We start from the raw sequence: 20,666 nt of genomic DNA on the forward strand, positions 1-20,666 counted from the left end.
GTTGAGAAATCGAATCAAAGCCTGACCAAGCACAGAGTCAAGGCTTTGCGGAAATTTAATACGCGTTCGTTCAGCCAGCGGGACAGCAGGAAAAGCTTTATTCCACCTGTTCGAAAGCTCAACCGTACGTAGTTGCGTGTGGCGTTGATCCATTTGTAACTCAGTTGAAATTCGTCGGCCAAAAGCATCGAGACATAGATTGCAGATTTCGGTTATCAGGAGTGCAGCGTTGTTTTCACCCTCACGTGACACAGCCTTGAGAAAGGCGAAGAGTACCACATGGTGGAAAGGCTGGATTCTACGAGTGACGTTTAGTGAAGTTTGTGAAGAAACTAGACAGACGAACTGTTCACCCTAAATAAGAAAGAGAAGAAAGAAAAACGGAAAAGAAAAAAACAGAGTGATTATTGAGTATTAAAAGAAGATAAATCGGTAACGAAGATCGACAGCAACGTTGGACTGCTCTTTCGCCATCCGAAGCTGCGGAGTAAAGAGCTGAGCTTTAGCTGGTGAGTCGAAAGCTCTACTTTTACACCCTCGGCCGTCAGTTTTTATCTTTCTTTCGGGATATATTTAAAGCTTGCGGAAGTCGGCCACGCGTAAGGATCACTCCTGGTCGGTTTCGTTCCCCTGCTGCCGATCAGCCTTTTGTTTTTCAAAGTCGAGTGGCCGATCTTCCCGCGCAAAGGGTTCACTCCGCCGTAAAATTTCTCCAACAAATTTGGCGCCTTTTATTTTCATCCACCCGAAAAACCGTCCGACACCTCGGGCACCTTAAAGGTCATCATAATAATAATAATAATAAAAATGTCGCACATTGGCAGGTGTGTGCGTTGTACAAATTTTTTTTTTTTTTCTTTTCGCAAAGCGTATAAAATTGATGACAAATTTTCGACATGATCGAGAGCGACGAAATTGCAGCGATAAGCGGAATTGTTAATTGCGTTTAAATTCACACGACCGGTCGTTCATTTTGTCCCCCATTTTTTTTTTTAACTCGCGTGACACGATGAAAAATACGTAAGCCGTAACGGGCGTCGAATGTTCGGTACAGAACGCGTTTTCAAACAAAACATTTTACCGCCCATCGATGTTTTATAACGGAGTTTTTAAGCCACTAGAATTAGCTTCTCCCTTGATCACTTACCATACATGAAGTAGGTACGCGTTTAAAAAGTGAAAGAACGACGGGTTCACCCTGAAGTACGCATAGAGACGAATATAGATCGAAGATGTGCGGCAGAGGCTTAGACTACACTTAAAAAGAGGATACGTACGTACGTACGTACGTTGAAGGCATACGGCAAAGACGCAGTGGGTTGATGGCCCATAGAAATGAGCGTAAGAAACGAATGTTGGAAAGGAAAGGAAAGGAAAGGAGAAGAAAGAACGCAAGTAAGAATGAAGGAGCGAAATAAAGGACTGCGCTATGTTCTGGGTGGTCTCTTGCTCGGTCTCCGATCTCAACCATCACACAGACACACAGACGAGAATCACTTTGAATACGAAACAGAGTTAACCGGGCTCTTTGCGAGTATTATCTACCCGCTGGCTAGTGGCTACAAGAATAATAAGTGCCAGTGACGCATTTAGCCAGACGACGGACTCCGACTGACTGACTGACTGACTGACTGACTGCCTCCTAATTGCTGGCGACAAAAGGAAATCATGAATGAAAAAAAGAAAACACTTACATCTGCGTTAGGCCTCGTTGCACCAAGTCTAATTACTAATTACTCCGCATGGCCAGGCAACCCAAAACGTCAGTGTACCTAGCATCAACCGTGTAGCGAATGAATTGAAGTTGCCGCTATAACATCATTGCGTTTGGTACGTTATTATGCTCCGATACAAAACCAAAACGCGACGTTATAGAATAGCGTGAAATTGGCAAGGGAGCGAAATTATTAGGGATCAGCGCGTGTCGCCGGTTACAAAATGACGCAGAGATGACAGTTCGTTCGGCTATGAAACGACAACGACGACGACTATCGCGCGGCGAGAGAGAGAGAGAGAGAGATTGAAGGAGAAGGTCGATCGATCACTGATTTATACGACACAATGCTTTCTCGATCAAACGATTTATAATCGCTCTCCTCGATAGAAAAGGGGCGCAGGGGTAGAAAGAGGTTCACGTGGCTCGTTTAAAGAATTTTCTCATCGATTCATCATCGCGCCTTATACAACGGGGCCCACGTAGAGCCTATGCTACCAATGGAAGCTTTGGTTTCACCACCTTTCGTATTACATGGTCAGTTTTTTCATTTTGCCAAAACTGAGACTAGTAAAAACGCACGTGGCTTGAGCGTATGAAAAGAAAAAGAAGAACGAAGGTATGAAAATCGAACCTTTCACAAAGGGTTGTTTTTTTGCGAATCAACACGTCAACCCGCGAATATCTCTGACGTAACTACTCGCGATGTTTACGTATTACTCTGACGTATGTATCTTGTTTGAGCGTTTTATTCAACAGCAGATTAATCGCGTGAACCACTCGACCCAGCCTTAGAGGTACGGGGGTGCGTGGGGGTACGTGTTAGCTCTGGTGAGCGATGTTGATGATAATGACGATGCGATGAACGGAAATCACTCGCGTGATCTTACGCCCTGCAGGCAAGACCGAGGTACACAAGCTCGTCCACATTTATGCAGCAGTCAAGCCCGACCTAGTTTGCAATCAGACCTAACGTAGGTAGGTACCTACCAACGCGAGGTGCGCGATGGAGTGCGATAATTATCGAGTTTTCTTGGCCGGGTGGTAGTTTTGCGTTTTAGGCCACTCGGCCGTGGCTATGATTTGATCGTTAATCCGAGCGAAAGTTTCGCGGTGGAGACTTATGCATATACATATACAGAAGACTTCTGATACGGATAAGATGAGTTTTAGCAAAGTGGAAATTAAAAACGGTCAGGTTATGCTAATGGGGCTTGCAAAAATGGCGCCAAGTTTACGGTGGAATTATGCAACCGCATTGGAACCCCGGCGACACGCAAGACTCCACTTTTTCCACCCTCTACAGCTGGGACGAAGTTAGCCTGCGGCTACCTCTTATCGCGAAAACAGTCGCGGTATTTGCCATTCTGGTATTCTGTCGATTCATGCTAAGAAATACTCCCTCGTCAAATTTTACTGTACAGACGAAAAAACGGATCGTGAGTCTCGATGGTGAAGATTTGCTTTAGAAGTAGCAATAGCAGAGCTTTCGTAGAGAGACAGAGACGCGAGATGGGTTATGTATATATATATATATAACAGTGTGCGAAATTAGGCGAGCTTGTCTGCCGTGATTTAAAAAAAGAAATAAAAGAAACTGAGAAATTGAAACTCTGAAATCGATCTTGTCAAGGCTCAATGCAAATTGTACGAATTGCCGCCAATCAAATATAATTGACAGTCAATCATGAAGGATTTGGATTTGGCGCCTGGCTTGTCAATTCTCCAATCCGTATAGGAACAGAGTTTACAGAAATTTGCTCGGCGTTACGAGACCGCTGTTTGCATTCTGCGCCCCCTCATCCCTCGCGATTATTAGCCCCCGCGTTGATACGCCGATGCATCAGTCACAGGTCGAAAACGATACGATAACTTTTTTCAACGTCATTTCGATACTGTATTTACAAGAATAACGCCACCAATGGTCGCAGATAAATGAAAAACAGAGATTCTATTACGTTGTCTTGGAATTGAAGGTGAATTCGTATTCATTTAATGAGGTAAATCCAGGAAAGATGCCCCAATTAGAGTGATGACCCATCATCGATATTTCTTGAAATACTTGTCGGACGTTTACATTTGAATTTAAAGTTGTTTTTCGTAATTCAAATGTGATACGCAATCCGCAAACCGCATTAAACAAACTAACATAGTTTATTGGTAAGATGCGAGGATTTTTCTAGCGAGAACGATTTAACGTTGAGCTATAAAATTTCGAAAACCTTACAATTCTAATTTTCAAAACGAATATAACTGGAAAACTATTCGAGACATTGAAAAAAAAAAAATCATCAAAACATTTTTTTCCGTCTAAAATCATAGATTTATATGTAAGAATCACCGACCTCCTCTCATCTCGATCAAAGATATTTCCGTTTTATTTTATCCCAAATTTGAAGCCAATTCTAATAAAATCCGACCTACACTCGAAAAACTTTACCTTTAATTTTGTATTAAAATGATTTCATACAAAATTTTTCACTCAAGGAAGTCATTGCTTCCGAATATACCCTACGTCGAACGGAACGGCGATTGGTCGAGGATGAAGGAGGTTGGGAGGAGGGTTCGAGGTCCTAGTCATTCCGTTAGATTGCCGCCGGGCCTGTAATCTCCGCTAATAACTATAGATTGTCCGATGACGTCACATACCATCCCCGTATCCCTCGGCGGTGGCTTATCACCACCTTAATCGTTCCCATAATACGAGACAGCAGCTACAGTACTCAGAGACTACGTACCTCTGCCGTGTCCCTCCAGACGGTAGCTGATGCAGTACGTGGATCGCATTAGAAATTGGAATATAATATATATATTCCGTTGTATCAGCCTGCAGAGTTTCTATATCTCTCAAGTTTCGAATCCTCCTCGATACCAGGCGCAGAATTTTTTTCATCGAGATTCACGAGTACTCCTGAGACCGACGAACGTCGCAGGACGATTTGACTTCGGTGATCGTGAAGGATCTGACAAAGACAAAGAAAGAATAAAATATAAAATGTTTTTCTGCTGTGATTCGTGCGTCGATATTGTTTGTCGATGCGAAGTAATAAACTTTAGTGTAAAAAAACAGGCGAATGTGTCTACCATATTTGTTGAGATAATTTGAAATAGGAAAAAAAAAAATGTCAGCTCATATTGTGGGACAATTTTTGACGTGTACAATGATCGATCGGTTTACACAGGCGCGTTTACACGTCAACAAGCATAATATTCAAGACGAAGATAAAATTGGTTGTTGTCTGAGATATTGGATATCGTGTACCTTTTTTCTTGTGTTATTTACCAAAAGTGATTCTGGACCACGGTCGAAGTGACGTGGCGGCGGAATATTTGCAAGAAATCTATTTACTTTTCACCGAAGAAAGTTAAAAAAGTTGTGGACTTAGAAGTATAAACGAGGGCGAGGAAAACGAACGAGGGGAGGAGGGAGAGGAGGGAGGACTTCATTTTATTTACGGTAAAAAACTAATAAAGAACAAGTGACCGAGTCGATAGAATTTTTTTCCTCAGTCCCACGAGAGATGGGCTCAAAGTTATTTCTTTTTCGTCTTTTATTTCTGAACCAATTACATTGTTCCAATTCTGAGTGGATTTTGCATATATAATAAAAGTCAAAAGTCGCAGGTAAGTATAACTAACTCAACCCCACGATGCGGAATGTGTATTTGTGAAATCGCTCCGAGCTTGAACATACAGTAAGGGAGGCAAGTTTCGCCAAAAATTGCAAACGCTTGTTTCCCTCGCAGAAGAGAAAAAATTTCTTCGTCATAAGCAAAAGGCTAATTGCCGCAGTGGTGAAATAGCAAAATCGCGAATCGATTGATCCAGGAGGCGTATAATAAAATGCCTTTGAAAATAGTACCTGCGGGAGTAAATTCCCGCCAAGTTATATGGGCGGTAAAATTTTTGCATCGCACGTAACTACAGCAGCAGCTAGTAAGGAAGTAAAATAAAATGAAATATCAACCCAAGGTGGAAAGATCACGACCCGACTTGCCCCTCGAGTGTGTTGAAAAGTTTTTATGTTTTTGAGTAAATCGCGTTTCCCTCTCCAGCTAGCCGGTTCGCTTCGTCCAGCACTTTGCGTGTTGCGCCATTCAGTGGAATTTCAAGCTCCCAGCGAAACCCTGTGAGCAAACGATTTTCAAGCTAGTCAAGTTTGCAGGCATAATTGCACGACTCGACTATGCGAAAGTATGCCTGAGAGATATCACGCGAAGTCGGGTGAAAAAGATATGCTCGTATATGGGGCATTCCATGCCAACTCGACCTGCCGCCAACCTTCAGCATCTCTGATTTTGCTTGAACTTTAATAAAGTATTTCGGGGGTCGAAAAACTAACCCCTAAATTGTGTGAGACTATTTTGTTTCATACTGGTTCAAAACTTGTTTTATTTACGCTGTAATTTGTATAATGCCCTGCATGCAGTTGTAAAAAACGATCAAGCCTCGCGGTTTTTCAGTAAATAAATTCACTCACTTGTCAACTTCCGTTCTAATATAATAATACGATCAAAGCTGATAAAAAAAGTGTCCTGCTAATCGCGTTAGAATCGAAAATGAAACGAATGATTTTCGCAGCGCTATAAGACAGTACAAAAATGTGTCACGAATCTGAAACTGCAGGTAAATGCGACCGAAGAATACTGATAATAAACGTGCTCGACGAGTAGCAGATGTAGCGAATCGGTAGCAGAAACAGCAGCAGAAGCAGCAGCAGGTGGGCAGCAGCTCCTATCCTCAGATACGTAGAACGTGGTGACAGCGGCGTCGCGTCGTCGAGCGTACAAAATTTTTTTCGCCCTTTTAGTGCGTCTTGTTTTCTCCCTTTTCTATTATTTTTACTCTCGTTTTTCCCCTCTTTATCCCGCCTGCCGACCACGGTGCAGGGGGCAATATTCACAAGAGAAAGAGAAAGAGAAAAAAAAAAACGAAGGGAAAAGAAAAGAAAGAGTTGGTTGGCTGCTTTGTGGAGCTAATTGTTTTCTGGAGTAACGCGGACGTAATAGCTCCTGGCGTGCGGGAGGGACGCGACGCTCGGACTGCTGTTGGCCAAGCGAAAAGGAGAAACTGAATGAAGATGGAGGGAAAATAAGAGCAGGAGAGGAGAAATGATATCGGAGAGCTGAGAGCGAGTGCCGAATTAGTGGTTAGAGTTGGACCGGGAGAGGCGGAATCCGGAGGGAACGCGGGGTGGGGGGAGGAGGGGGGTGGGGGTGCACAATGAGAGAGAGGAGTAAAGCTGTCCGCGAATGAGGTCGACATAATTGCACCCCCAGTCATACTGGAGGCGGGCGGCCCCCGCCGTCATCCATTGTGCCACCCAACCTCGACCTGGCTTTGATTAAATACTTGACACATCTCAGCGATGGGCATAAGTTCGGTTGAATTGTAATTACGGGAAGCCGACCGTAATTTTCATCGCTCTTCGCAGAGTTCGTATCCTTGCAGAGGATTCTCTGCTTTGCAAGAATATTCCGATCAATATTTGATCGTGTAATGCATCAGGTCTCTACGACGTTGCTATATTTGCTGCAGTAGCTTTTAATATGGAAAATGTTTTTAGAGATTTGATCAGGATGACAATTTTTGTTGGACCTTTTAATTACTGTGATGAAGAAAATGAATTTGCAATTTTTCGAAAATTATTTTGATCCGTAAATACGCATGTTTTACATAGTGGTAACGGAATATTTCGGATTTTGATACAATTTGTTTGTGGATTTTTTGTTCTTTAGTTAAAATTAGGACAGAAATATTTCTGCTAAGCGTGAAACATTATTCGAGTGATTTTTTATAATTACATTGAGACAGCGTTCGGTCAGTTAATTTACGTTAAACTGACACGTGGTAACCCAATTTTTTCTGTCAAAACTGATCATTTTTCTGAGCGTCAATCTGGGTGCGAGTAAACTTGAAATCCTGGTTTCAGGTTAAACTGAAATTTCCGAGACTCGATTAATCTTTCTTCATACCCGAGAAAAATCTAGCTCCACCGTTATTTGTTCCTGTTTCCGATTCTCTTCATATTCCGCTCCATTTAACAATAAGTTACGTTAACGGATAGTCACAGCTCTCTGCTGTAATTTAGCTGCTGCCCGTTTCCACAGCTGAGAAGTCGATTTTTTTTTTTTTATCAAGAACCGAGAAATACGTGGTAGTCAACTTTCGTAAACAACAATATAAATTCATATATGCGCTCTTTTTGAAAGAAGAAGTTTGTTAATCGGTCAATTCGTCTTAAAACGAGCCAACCATGAGCTTACTAACACTTAAGGGTGCTTCTCTGAAGAATAAGGGGTTGCCTTACAGGCTCCTTTTCTCTCGACAAAGAAGTTTTGTTGCAACAGTTGACTCGTCCTTTTGATGTCTAATCACGTCAAAGTCTTAATCTGATTGGATCCCGACGTTGTCGTCTTTGGTTATAACTTATATTCGGTAGAAAGAGTCATATAAGGAATCGTTGACATTACAAACTGTTGAAGAAACAAAAAAAAAAAAACAAGAAACATAGCGAAACTATTTTCTCAAATTGAAAATTGAATTTATATAATTAAGTAAATCAGACTTTACAATTTATTTTTAGAAATCTAATACCAATTATTGAACTATACCTATTTTATTTTTTTTCTAAATTTTGTTGTTCGGCCGAGTGATTTGTGCCATGGCGTCGAACTGGCCTGCAGATTATGCAATTCGAACAGAATCAATTATAGTCCAATAAGTCGTTAAAACTCCTGAGCAAATTAATTAACATGAAAGTCGGTTAGGTGGAGAAAAGCCAGTGGAATAAAAGCGATACTCCGAGGGGCGGGAGGGAGAGAAAGAAAAGAATGAATATAGCGCAGGGTCGTCGACGTCGCAGAGGGCGAGAGTGTGGTCGGTGAGTAGGTAGGTATAGCGGAAGGAAGGTCGGGTCGGTAATGAAATAACGTGCCTTATACGTATCCTTACCCCGAGCAGTGGACCAGCCTTAGGGAACTTCTGAGCTTCGCGAGCTCTAATCTGCAAACTCTGAGTGAAATGTATCAAAAGATGAATAAAAGCGAAGAAGCTCGTACATTTCAAGCCTTTGACAGCCCGGTTTAATCTGACATGAAATTACCGAGGAGATGACAAAAGGGACTCCATAAAACTGACGGCGCACTCAATCTTCGCGAATTACACCCTGCGTAACAATAATAATCGAAACGATGATTGGCGTAAAATTCTCACCGACTGTACAAGCTATCGAGCGAATGAATATTGAGTGACACAAATGTACGTGAGTATAAATGGATTTGAGTTGATGATGCCAGTCAGGATTTTCCTCGGTTATGAAATAGTTCCCCAACACGAGCTAGCAAAGTTGTAGATAGGTTGTAGGTAGGTAGGTAGGTAGGTACGAGTAGGTACCTACCACACTGCAAACTTGCTAATGCTCGTTACCAACGGTTTGACACATTTCCTATGCAGGTTGTACAATAACTGCGAATGAAATATTACCGGCGATGAACGGTTTCCGCCACGTTACCAGATATCAACGCGAAATCGATATGCGGCAGGTACACATACAGCAGATTTCGGAAAGTCATCTCGTTCTCTAGTCTGTCTGCTCAAAGTTCGAGTTGACCGATTTGTCAAGCTACCTGTCGGGCAGCGTACCGAGGAATAGGTCATGTCGTGATATGGTTATCAACGAGTTTGCGTCAGCTGTCCTTAACGTCTTCACGAACGTTATTATAGGTATTCCGACATCGAAGCCGAGCAGAAGACCGTCGTCCTGAAGGGCGAGAAAGAAAGAGAAAAAGAGAAAAAGAGAGAAAGAGAGAGAGAACGAACTTTTAAACAACGTTGTTCTAAACTTTTCCGTGTATTAATTAATATACTTGAGCCAGTGTGATTTGTAACGTAAAGCTCGGCGCCGCGCCGGCTGCGAAGGTAATGCACTGCACTTGCTACTGTTGCTGGTGCTTTTCCGTATTTCCAAGTTCCGCCATCTGGCTCACCTGAAACACCTGATAAAGTAGCTGCCACCTTTTTCAACGATATGTATGTGATATTACGAACGTTTCGATAGTTCGAAAAACCAAGACAAAAATCCGTTTCCAAAGTCCATGTGCTTTCCGAAGCTCCTTCCGAATATGATCTCAATAGCGAACAAAGTGACTGAATTTATTCTCCCTGACCGTAACGACAGGATTAATTATTTCCCGTTTTATTTCTCTAACGGAATCGCCAATTAATCGTAGCTCTTAACGGCTGGCCAAAATCCCCAAATCAACGATATGCAGTTCGAATTTCGAAGCTGCATGCTCGGTTATCTCCTGAGCTTGAACACAGATCACGTTGAACCCGTTGCCCGTTAGGCGATAGGTACATACATAGTGCGAGGATGCGGAAGCTCGAAAATCCAAACAAGCTTTGGGATCCGGAGCAGAAATCTATGTACCGAATTCAGTGGCACATTGAACACCATTCCATGGCCCATTAACGGCAGTTACTTGCCACCAGAAAATCCCTGAGTACAATAAGTCACGCAGAGAGGTTTTGCAGGAAGAAGCAGTGTCGATATACTGATCCTGGAAGACAAGCTGGACACTTTTACGCTAAAAAAATGTACTTTTACCGGGACTGTTTCAAACAACGATAAAAATATTTTCAACCAAATGGTTTACGGTGCCAAACTACACGTTACACGTCCATATAACGCACACACGTACCTTATACCTTATACCCAACCACAGAGATCGACGTACCTATACTATGTATACCCTTGAATATATATATATATATATGTATACATATATACGGTTTACGAATGTGCGGGAGCCAGGGGATAGAGCTGAATTAGCATGCCTATCTGTGTAATATATTGGACGGTATATCGCTGGACGTAGTTGGTGCCAGCGGTGGTTCCACCGGCGATGCCGCTGCTGTTGGACGCTGCCGGCGTGATGTAGTGACCCCCGGTTTTATTGGCACCCTCGTTCCCCGCCCCCCGCAAACCGCGGCCAGCTCGCTATATCCACTCTCTCTCTCTACAGTTAATCCGTACGTCGGGGTACTGACGAAGGCTCGTGATAAAAAGAATGCTGCACCCGAATTTTCTATCTACTTTGCAAGTTCGTGTCTGTGTTACGTCTGGCCTCTCAGCTACGCGTCTTTCCGTTTTTTCCGGTCACCCGTTATCTGTTGCATGTACATACTGACTCTGCTCTCCCACATTCTTGATGGTAATCCCATAGCCACGTTTCTATCCTCATGTTTTCGTTTAGCCTCAAGTTAGGCTTTGAAAGCTATACAGAGTCAGTTGCTGGTCGTTTTATTCGGCCAATTTTATACTTGACTATTAATATTCTGAATAATTGCAACTTTCCACCATTCGAAGTCTTTATCTCCGACTCACTTCTATTTTGCGATTCAATTAATCGTAAGTAAGTTTTACTTCATAACCCAACGAGACCAACACACATCTCCAAATCCGAATTCCAAATTATCATATTTCAAAAAGCACTTTGTTTAACTGAACACCTTTGTACTCCCTATTCTTACAATATATCGTTGTAAATTCAAATACACATCTTTCTCGCTTCAATTTATCCTCCTTTCTCCGTTACCTGAGTTGAGAGTATCGACGAGATCGAATCCAAATGTACCCAAATAAACATCTTGAGAGAATTGATACTAGCTAGATCTTTTTCCGGTAACACTTGGATAGAGCAGAAAAAATCGCTGATAATACAGCCTCATCCGTAGTTCTCTTATATTTTTTCTGACAATTTGTTTAACTTTTTTGCACTGAATCCCGTTCGACCGATATCGACGCGCCATATTTCATACTCGATTTTAATTTTTTTTTTTCTCTTTCTTTCTTTCTTTTTTTTTTTTTCTTTTTTGTCTCTTTTCGCCACAAATGCTCACACCTACGTATAACCACGTACGATGTATTGCTTGCGACCAGATTTTGCGACCCTCATTCTTCATCACAGATTTTCATCGTGTTTTTCACCCAAAAGGAATACCGACAGTACATAGTGGCTATGGGGTTACCATCAAGGATGCTTCTGAGTCATTGGATCGCAGGTACAACGTTACGTCACCCCAAAAAAACGGACAAAATAAATCGATTTTGGAAAATAGATGATTTTTCAATATTCATAGCTCGAACGAAATCAAATTGATTCATACTGTGAAATACAGATTTTAAAATCCATCGATAATATATTTCAAATTCACACAGCGTCGGATTTTCTTGGGAAAATTCATAAATAAATTATCAGTGTTGAAACAAGACTTGCAATAATTTTTTTACATAATGATATATCAGCTCATGTTTTCAGTTCAATAGTGTATCGTGCATCGACCTTGGCAAGTAGATGCCAAATATAACCCTCAAATAGTCAGTTGGGTAGATCAGTGTAGGGTAAAAGGCATCGATAAGTTTGTAATTGTGAGTGGACGAAAGATGGAAAACGATTTTCGGAAGAAAAGATTAACAATTAAATACACATCGAGAAACGGACGGTAAATAAGAATTCGAAGAGATTGTTAGGAAAATAGGGTTTTCTGAATTAATGAAACGTGCATGTTAGCTAGTCGGTCTGAAAATGAAAACAATCAAGTCCGTGTAAACAAACTTCACGCCATTCTATTTACCTCAACCTCTCTCGCTGACAAGCCGCCAAATTTCTCCAACCCTGGCCCTTCTTCTCACTTTTCCGTAACACTTTCCTTATCTAAATCACAGTGAATCACTAACGAACACTTATCACGGACTTTCGGATACTTTACTAATATTTATTCGCGAAGGACGCACCGAATGACGCTCTCGGCTCGCGGTTTAAATTACGGGTCTGAACGCGTTCGTTGCTGACTTCACGCCGCGGCCGTTAGTTCGTTCGACGGCCGGCCTCAGCCAAAGATGGCGCTGGCGAGCGATCGCATTTCGCCGCGGAAATTCGCCGTTTCGTGCTTCAGCTCGTGCGAGTTTTCTCGCAACTCTCAAGTTCGATTTTATTGCTCTTAGTCCCGAATTAAAGGTAAAGGATGGATCTGTGTCGTGTGTTTCGTAGAATTTTGAAAAAAAAAATCGTTCTTGTTTTATTACGACGGGAACTTTGCTGACTTTCAGTGTTGTTTTTTACGACTCTGAAAAAGAATTTTGAAATTCGGAAAAATACACGACACAGATTGCTCCTTCAACTTCAAAATGCTTGTAATGCAAATTCAATATCTCTATAAATGACGGAGAAAACTTGCATCACGCGAACCACTGCAAGCGCCAGGTACGCCGGGAGTAGACAACGCCCTTGAAACTATCTATATATGATCTGCGGTTCAAGATTGTGCATGTTACAAAAATTGAGTTAACAGTGTTTCAGCTAATTTCAATTACCTTGAATAATTAAATTTCGATGGATATTGGGAAAATCGATTATGAATAGAGGCTCAAACTGTATCACCGATACACAGAGGAGGATAAAGTGGATGAAAAAACGAAGAACAGAACCACGTAAAAAATATCTCTGCACGTTTTTTCAACTTGTTTACAAACATAGAATAAAAATTTATTATTCGCGTGAAAAATCCCTGAGAATGCGACCGGAATGTTGCAACTGTATGGTGTCCTGATCTAATCAGATTCTGCTTCGTAATCCGGTACAATGAGATCAACAGTACCTACGATTTTATTGAATGTTAATAAATACGCTCGGCATGATTTATGGAACCTAAGTGGTTCATAGTTTGGAATAACTAGGTACATTCGAGTTAACGGCTGTCCGCAATTGGTGTTCATTCTAGATTCGTCCTGGAGCTATGAATCGCGTCTTGATTAGTTCCCGAGGAACCGACGCTACGCCACCGAACCTGTCAGAAACCACAGTATATGAAATCAGCTGCGTCATTGACGTCACCATGCAGTGCACGGCACACATGGTCTACGATTGAAACAGGTTGCAGATGCTGCGGAGGAAATCAAGGATCATTGTTACCGAATACGATGGATGCGTTTCGTGAATCCGGCACAATGACGCCGCAACACTTATACCAATCAAAGTGAATTCCTCGCCGCCTAATCGAGTATCTCGAGATCTAAAAATTTCCCTGCGAGCCAATCGGGTGAAGCATGAGAAAAGTATAAATAAAAAATTAATCTGTATAAAGTATGAATAAAAAATGTCTATCTGTGTTACCATAATTTGTGATACAGATTTAATATTTTCGCCAAATTTTTCAGCATTTCTCTTGTGACCTGTTGGAAAAGTTTCTTCAAAATTTCATATATCACGTTTTATTTCATTCGTACCTACGCCGTTCTCCCGGCATATTTTACAACCATTTCAACAATATCACTCAATTTGCTCAATCAAAAGTTTCCCTTATGCCGTTTTACTTCATTTGAAATTTTCTTCGCGATTCTGAACGACACCGCATTTGTCATTCGACCGTTTTTCAATAGCGTATTGTGCCGCATTCTGTGAGTAATTTCAGTGACTATTATTAATATTGTTCCTGACCAGAACGTATACGAAAGTGAAAAACACGAGCATTTCAATTCACTCGTACCTTGCATTGATTCAAAATTTATCGGGTGTATAAAAAGTTTTCTATGTATACGTATGCACATATTATTATACGCATACATATTACTACACACACACACACATATATATTTATAATAGTGTTGACCGTGCTGACGTCATAGAAATGAATATGAAAACGGGGTATGGATTTTCAATGCAATTACTTGCATACTTGTACAAATATAAAGCGACAATGGATTAAACGATAACTCAGTTCAGTTACCCCAATTTAAATTTTCTATATTTTCAGTACGTACTCTGTGAAAAAAAAAATTAATAATGGAGTTGATTAAGAAATTCTTGAAGCAGCTCAAGCTTTTTATGCACTCTCTTCAATAATAATTAATCCACAAATTCTGCTCAATTATTTCAACGACCCAGTAACCGAGAAACTGAGTGGCACAGAATTTATTTCTCATTATTTTCCTTTCGGTACGAGCTTCACAGTTAATTAACTATCCTGAATGCAGAAATTTATGCCTGTACTAAACAATATCTCTAAATAATACATGAAAGTGAAATTTTGGTCGTTGTCATATCCATGCATGTGGCCATGTGGGCAGTTCGGAGAGACCTGAATTATCTTTGGTACGAGGTTAAATTTTCGCCTTGACATATATTAGGGTGATAATTGCTTCTATAATATATGTATATATATATAATACCGAACTGCGATTGTTAGCTCAAACCGTAACACGAGCGTATAAATTCTCCTTTGTGTTTATCCACCCGAGATCAGCACTCGTGGAGCGAGCTTGACGAGTGTTTTACACTTTGACTATTCGTTTCAATTTACCAGCTAAAAAAAGTAACGACTTGCTAGCTACAGAGTTTGTGAAAAGTATGCACTTGCAGAATTCAAACGATGTAGGTTAATTGAGGCTCGGATCATCGCGGGTGGATGACGCCTTTCGAAATCCTCAAAATTCTCTCGTCTAAATCGGAACGCAGGTGAATGAAATTCGGAAAAAATCTAAACACGTGCATTTACCTCGTGGAAGACTTTCGAAACTCGAAATTTTCACAGCGCCCGAATGTCGATACGTCGAGTATAATTAACACGGGCCGTTACGGGAGGGGTGAAAAATCGACGCAATCAGGAAGGTAGAGACGTTACTAATTACCCGTCGGAACTCGCGATTACACAGCTCAGTCAGTAGCTGATCCTCCCGCCAATTCTCTAGCCTGCAGCAGCTCAATTTGCATTCTCGTGAATTTATTCAAAGAAACCTGGTTTTCTAATCGAGCAATTTTGCGATAGTGATTTCCGAATTGTGGGAGGACCTTAATCTCCCTCTATCCAGTCTATGGCAAAGATCGGACAAAAATTTCACCCTCGTTTTATCCCGCTTTCCGTCGAACTCACGCACAAACTTTCGCGGATTGCCCTGAGCGGCGGAATTTAGTTTTCAACAAATCGGCAATAAATTCGAGGAGCTAATCTAGTTTACGTTGGCATTAGTGGGGTCCGGCGGTATAACGGTCCAAGGATCGTGAGTTGGGCTTAAGTCGCTTCGGACCGAGTTTTGTCGTTGTGCAGAAACTCAGGAAGGCCCCGCAGCGAGTCACGTTGCAAAGCCAGAGCCTTAGCGCCAAAGTACTGAAATAAGAAAGTGTCCTCGCAGAAGCCTAAACGCTACTTTACACGCGCCGAATTCTTTTCTCCAATTTTCACCGTCATTATTGCTCTGCTCTATTTTATCTCTGTATTTTCCATCGCGTTCGCGACGGTTTATAATCAATTTCCTCGCCAAGTTTATTGGCAGGAGTGTACCAGAAGGAGAAAATCACCCCGAGCTGTTCGACATACACGAAGACCCCCCTCAGGGTCTCGACAAGTTCAACGTTGCTGGTGACTTGGAGAAAAATGCCGGAAGTGAATTTCCCTGTAGCACAAACTCTTTCGCCGGGAGTATTTCTCCCATTTCTTTCAATATCTTTTCTCCTTTCTTTGCTAAATATTCACTTGATCGTCAACTTTTTCGTCAAAAATTTTGCTTCGTTTTTTTCTACACGTCATCGTCTTCGTCCACCCCGCGATACTTTATTTCACTTCTTTGTACATATATTTCTATCATAAAATGGACACTGTGTGTAAAAAATGCTCGAAGCTAAGGTCGATAATGATTTGCCCTCCATTGTGGTGGAGATAAGAGGCGCACGGGAGGGGCTTAAAGGTTAAGATACTAGGTGAGCGAGGGTTTAGATTGTAAAGAATGTTCACCCCAACCCCTGAATGCTTGTCCCGAAGAGTAGGTGCAGCTGACTATAAAAGAGGGGCAGCTTTATACGTACAAAGGCCGATGAAGTTTCGCTCGGTCGATACAAGACACATAATAGACGACTAACTTTTGATACATAGTTCGTCAATAATACAGGTCGGTTAAACCGGACTCGAAAATTGAACAGAAAGAAAACAGCAAATGGTCGAATGCCTCTTCGGACATTCTCACTTATTTCACTTCTAAATTCCAAATTTTACGAGCTTCGTGATTTTACTGAAGTCAGGACAGAATAGTCGTTCCGAACTAAGTGTTTGAAATGGTTTCAGCCATGAGTCATTTTCCTTTTTATAATTTATTGTCTGAACATTCGCTCTTTGCTAGGATTGATTTTCGTGACTTGGACTGGCTGGAAGAACCATCGCAGCAAAAAAAGTCTTGTTTTAAAACCAAATATAGTTTTCTCCTGCGTCAGTCGTTAGCCGGATTCGCAAATTTTCTGCAGGACACCATTTGGGCTATGAATATTATACATGTATCGACGATATTGATGTCAGAAAATGACTTACGAATATTGAACTTTTTTCTTTCCCCGCAATCTCTTCTTTTATACATATATCTGGTTCGGATGTAGGAATAAGGCAGCTTTCAACCAATCTATAATCGATTTATTGCACGGTTATATGTACGAATATGTATTCGTTCAAATAAATGACAAGCACACTCGTGGCTACATATATATTACATTTATGTATTGGTATGTGTATGTAAATAAGCTGCGGATTGATTGAAAGAAATCAAAAATCTCACATTTCCTTTTTGCTTCTCAACGTTTCGTGCCTTTTATTGGCGATTATAACGGACCGTGGCGTTCGCTGGACTTTTTTTTTTTTTTTCAATGCCACGCGCTCTTAGAACCACATATATTCGAAATATCGATTTTTACATTTTAATTTCTACAAGAAAAATTCGCCGACGGTGACTAATGAGCCTAAGCGAAATTCAAAGGGCGACGAAAAGGCGAAAATAAGTGAGGGAAAGGAGAAAAGAGAAAAGAAAAAAGAAAAACGAAGGAGAAGTGTAATAAAATAAAAAATAGAAGGGGGAAAAATACTTGGCACCCGGTAAATGAAAGTACCGCCCCAAGCGAGAAGGGATGGAGTTTGGCAATGCTTATATCTATACAGCGGGGAATTAATGCTGTACAGAAGAGAGTTATTCGGGGTGAGAGGAGGGAAGAGTGGAGGGTACGGAGCATTTTGAGTCGAGGCAAAGAGTTTAAAGCAATTAGGCGAAGTGTGAAACTCTCGCACGAGAGTCGAGGTCTCAGACGCAATATTCTATGCACAAACCCACACATGTAAGGAAGACAAGCGTAATGCGAGTTCTGTAAATAAATTTTTTGGCGATGAAAAGAGCTGAAGAGGGTTCAAAGGTTTAAGTAAATTGGAAAATGCACCGATTTATTCCGATGATATCGACGAGTGATTTCCAACCGAGAAGTTTTTACACGTTTACACGTGAATTGCCGGTAAAATTATTCAGTTTCAACATAGATATCGGAGCTGGAAAGGCTCGGTGTTAGTTTGTTTCTGCCGTCTGTCGACTGCAGTCAAAGTGCATTCGAATAAATTTTTTACACTGTGGTGTTGCGATTGAGAAGCTCGCGAGATAAACTAATCGATGATTTAGCGAAATTTTAGGAAAAGTATAGCATGCAGTGAGCTGAAAAGCTTTTTTTTTTACTCTCTAGTCGGTGTTAAAATCGTTGAGGTGCGAGTTCCTTGGGGAGCGAGGATCGCTCTTCACCCCAGAATCGCGTTTTGGTTATGAGGGAGGGGCGAGGATGTATTCGTCTACAGTCTTGGAGGGACTTAAGAGCGGCTCGAGAGGCGAGAGACGAAGCTAACGATAAATAGAGGCGAAGACAAGGAGACGCAGAGTGGAAAGTTAATGAATGCGTGAGCATTCGAAAGCCTTGACGTGAAAATTTTTCTCATTCAAGAGTCGCGCAGTCTCGGCCCATCAGCCATAACACCAGTTTCTCTTAATTAAATTACCCAGAAGAAGAACAGCCCTCGTCAGAATAAATTAATTTATACGAAAACTAGGAAAGTTTCGGCTCTGTTTCCACCCGTTCCTAGCTCTCGGATCTACGCACCAAAACTGCGTTTCAAAGCTTGGATTTCAACGCCTCCAATTATCCACTTGGTTTGTTGCACCAGCGATTTGCATTTATATAATGATTTATAGTGAATTTATTTTTTTTATTTTTCAAATATTAAACTGGTCTTAAAAGTTGTTGAAAGAATAGTAGATTGAAATAAAAGAATTTTAAAAAAATCGGAAGATACACTCACTTCCAAAAACACGATTTAACATTTCATTTAAACGCAAAAATCTTAATCAAAAACACTGTGAATATTTTTTTGCATTTTTTCTGTAAAGTCCATCTCAAAACAAAGATTTTCTAAAAAAAAAAAACTTCAATTTGAAGGATTATTAAGAAAGTTATGAACAAGAAACCAAAAAACGAGCCATTTTTTTTAAATTTCATGGTAAAATAAAGAATTCCATTTCAGAAAAATGGTTCCCTCTTCGTAAGAAAATTAACAAATCACTCGAAATTTTATCCATTCGCACGATTGTGGATTCTCGATTTTTTCTTACCCAGAGAGGTTACGTAGAAACGTAGACGCCTGACGATCAAAATCCGTTTAAGAAAATGACTCGTAGCACAGCTTCGTATTCCTTCCGGTATTAAAACCGCGTGGAAATGACGACAATAACGTCACGATTTCTCATAGTTAAGACGTCACGGCGCATCGTCAGCTAAACATTTTACTGCACATACATACATGTAAGTACACACGATTCTCTTACGTTCGTTTTTACGGCTTACGCGTCTATCATGCGTCTTATTTACCAAAGTACGTGTTTTATATGCAAGAACGGTGATGCGGCTAAGATGCATATAAAATACTTTACAGCATCGTTATTCCAGCGTACAGCCGCAGGTGAGTTAATTTATGACAACTTTCAATGGTTCCAAGTGTGTAAAAAATTATTTTTATCCTTTCTTTTTTCCAAAAGAAATCAGGATTTTCCTTCTGGATTCGGGATGAAGATAGAAAACCTCAATAAACTCTAAAAATATCGTCAACTCTGAATAATCGCGATCTCATTTAGCGCAAAGTTCTCTCATTTCCATTGCCCCTTCCATTTTTATGTTCAATTCTTTTTTTTTTTTCTTCTGATTGTGGAAAATCGCCTTGCCACAGTCGGTCACGCAAGGTGAGAAATAACAATGAGCGTGTTGTTAAAAACATGTACGAACCCACGCGCAATAGCGACCTTTCAGCTTTATTCAACCGACGATAAAAAAAAAAAAAAGATAGAACCACCTACGCCTGTTTGCCGATAATTCTGCACTGCTCGCGTGTTTTTATTTATCGCGACAGAATGTGGCGTTGCTATTCTCTCTGTGTGTGTGTGTGTGTGTGTTTGTGTAGTACGTATTGCTTTTTGCGCCAAAGAACTTTTCACGTCATTTCAATATGTATGAAAAGTTGTTCGAGGCTACAGCCAATTCGTCACCCCGTATAGTACAGAAACAAAACTCATTTGCTACTATCACAGCCGCTGTTGTTATCACAAGAAAAGAAAGACATGTATTGTTCAGGCTCGTGAATTGGAATCTCTCCCTCCCGCCCATCGGAGATGAAAATTCAAAATTCACATTTACCGCAGAAAAAGTGCACAATCGCCTAGAAAAGTGGAGAGAAAAGCTGTCACTTACCAATCGTGCCAGTGGATAGAAGAATCGGAAGTGTGAGCAGATGATGTTGAGCAGTATTCCGTCATTTAGGTGCACATTTCACAGGCTTGATGTTCAACACTGTGCTGCACAATTTCAATGCACTTTCACGAATGAAACTTTCACTCGAATTATAATTCACGAATAATCGCGAATCTTTTTACGAAATTTTCATCCACGCATGTGCGCCCGAATTTTTAATTGTGCTGATTACCCGAAGTTAGTAGGTAATATATCGTATTCACACGTCAGTTTAATGAAATTTTCATGGCACCTTAAAAGACTCGCGAAAATCGACATTGATTGAAAAGAAAATTCATGTTTGGATATAGCCAGAGTTCAATAAT

General features: G+C 40.9%; 1 protein-coding gene across 2 annotated transcripts in view; it reads left to right on the forward strand.

Annotated features, from left to right (window-relative positions):
• The first annotated feature begins 400 nt into the window (after positions 1–400).
• The window catches only part of LOC124412512 (teneurin-m), a 336,307-nt gene continuing 316,041 nt past the window's right edge, over positions 401–20,666 (forward strand). For both annotated transcript variants that reach the window (XM_046892440.1, XM_046892446.1), the window contains exon 1: positions 401–509. The gene's annotated coding sequence lies outside the window, so the exon portion shown is untranslated. The remainder of the gene's footprint in view (positions 510–20,666) is intronic.

This window comes from Diprion similis, chromosome 11 (assembly GCF_021155765.1).
Source record: "Diprion similis isolate iyDipSimi1 chromosome 11, iyDipSimi1.1, whole genome shotgun sequence".
In the NCBI taxonomy this organism is placed as follows: Eukaryota; Metazoa; Arthropoda; class Insecta; order Hymenoptera; family Diprionidae; genus Diprion; species Diprion similis.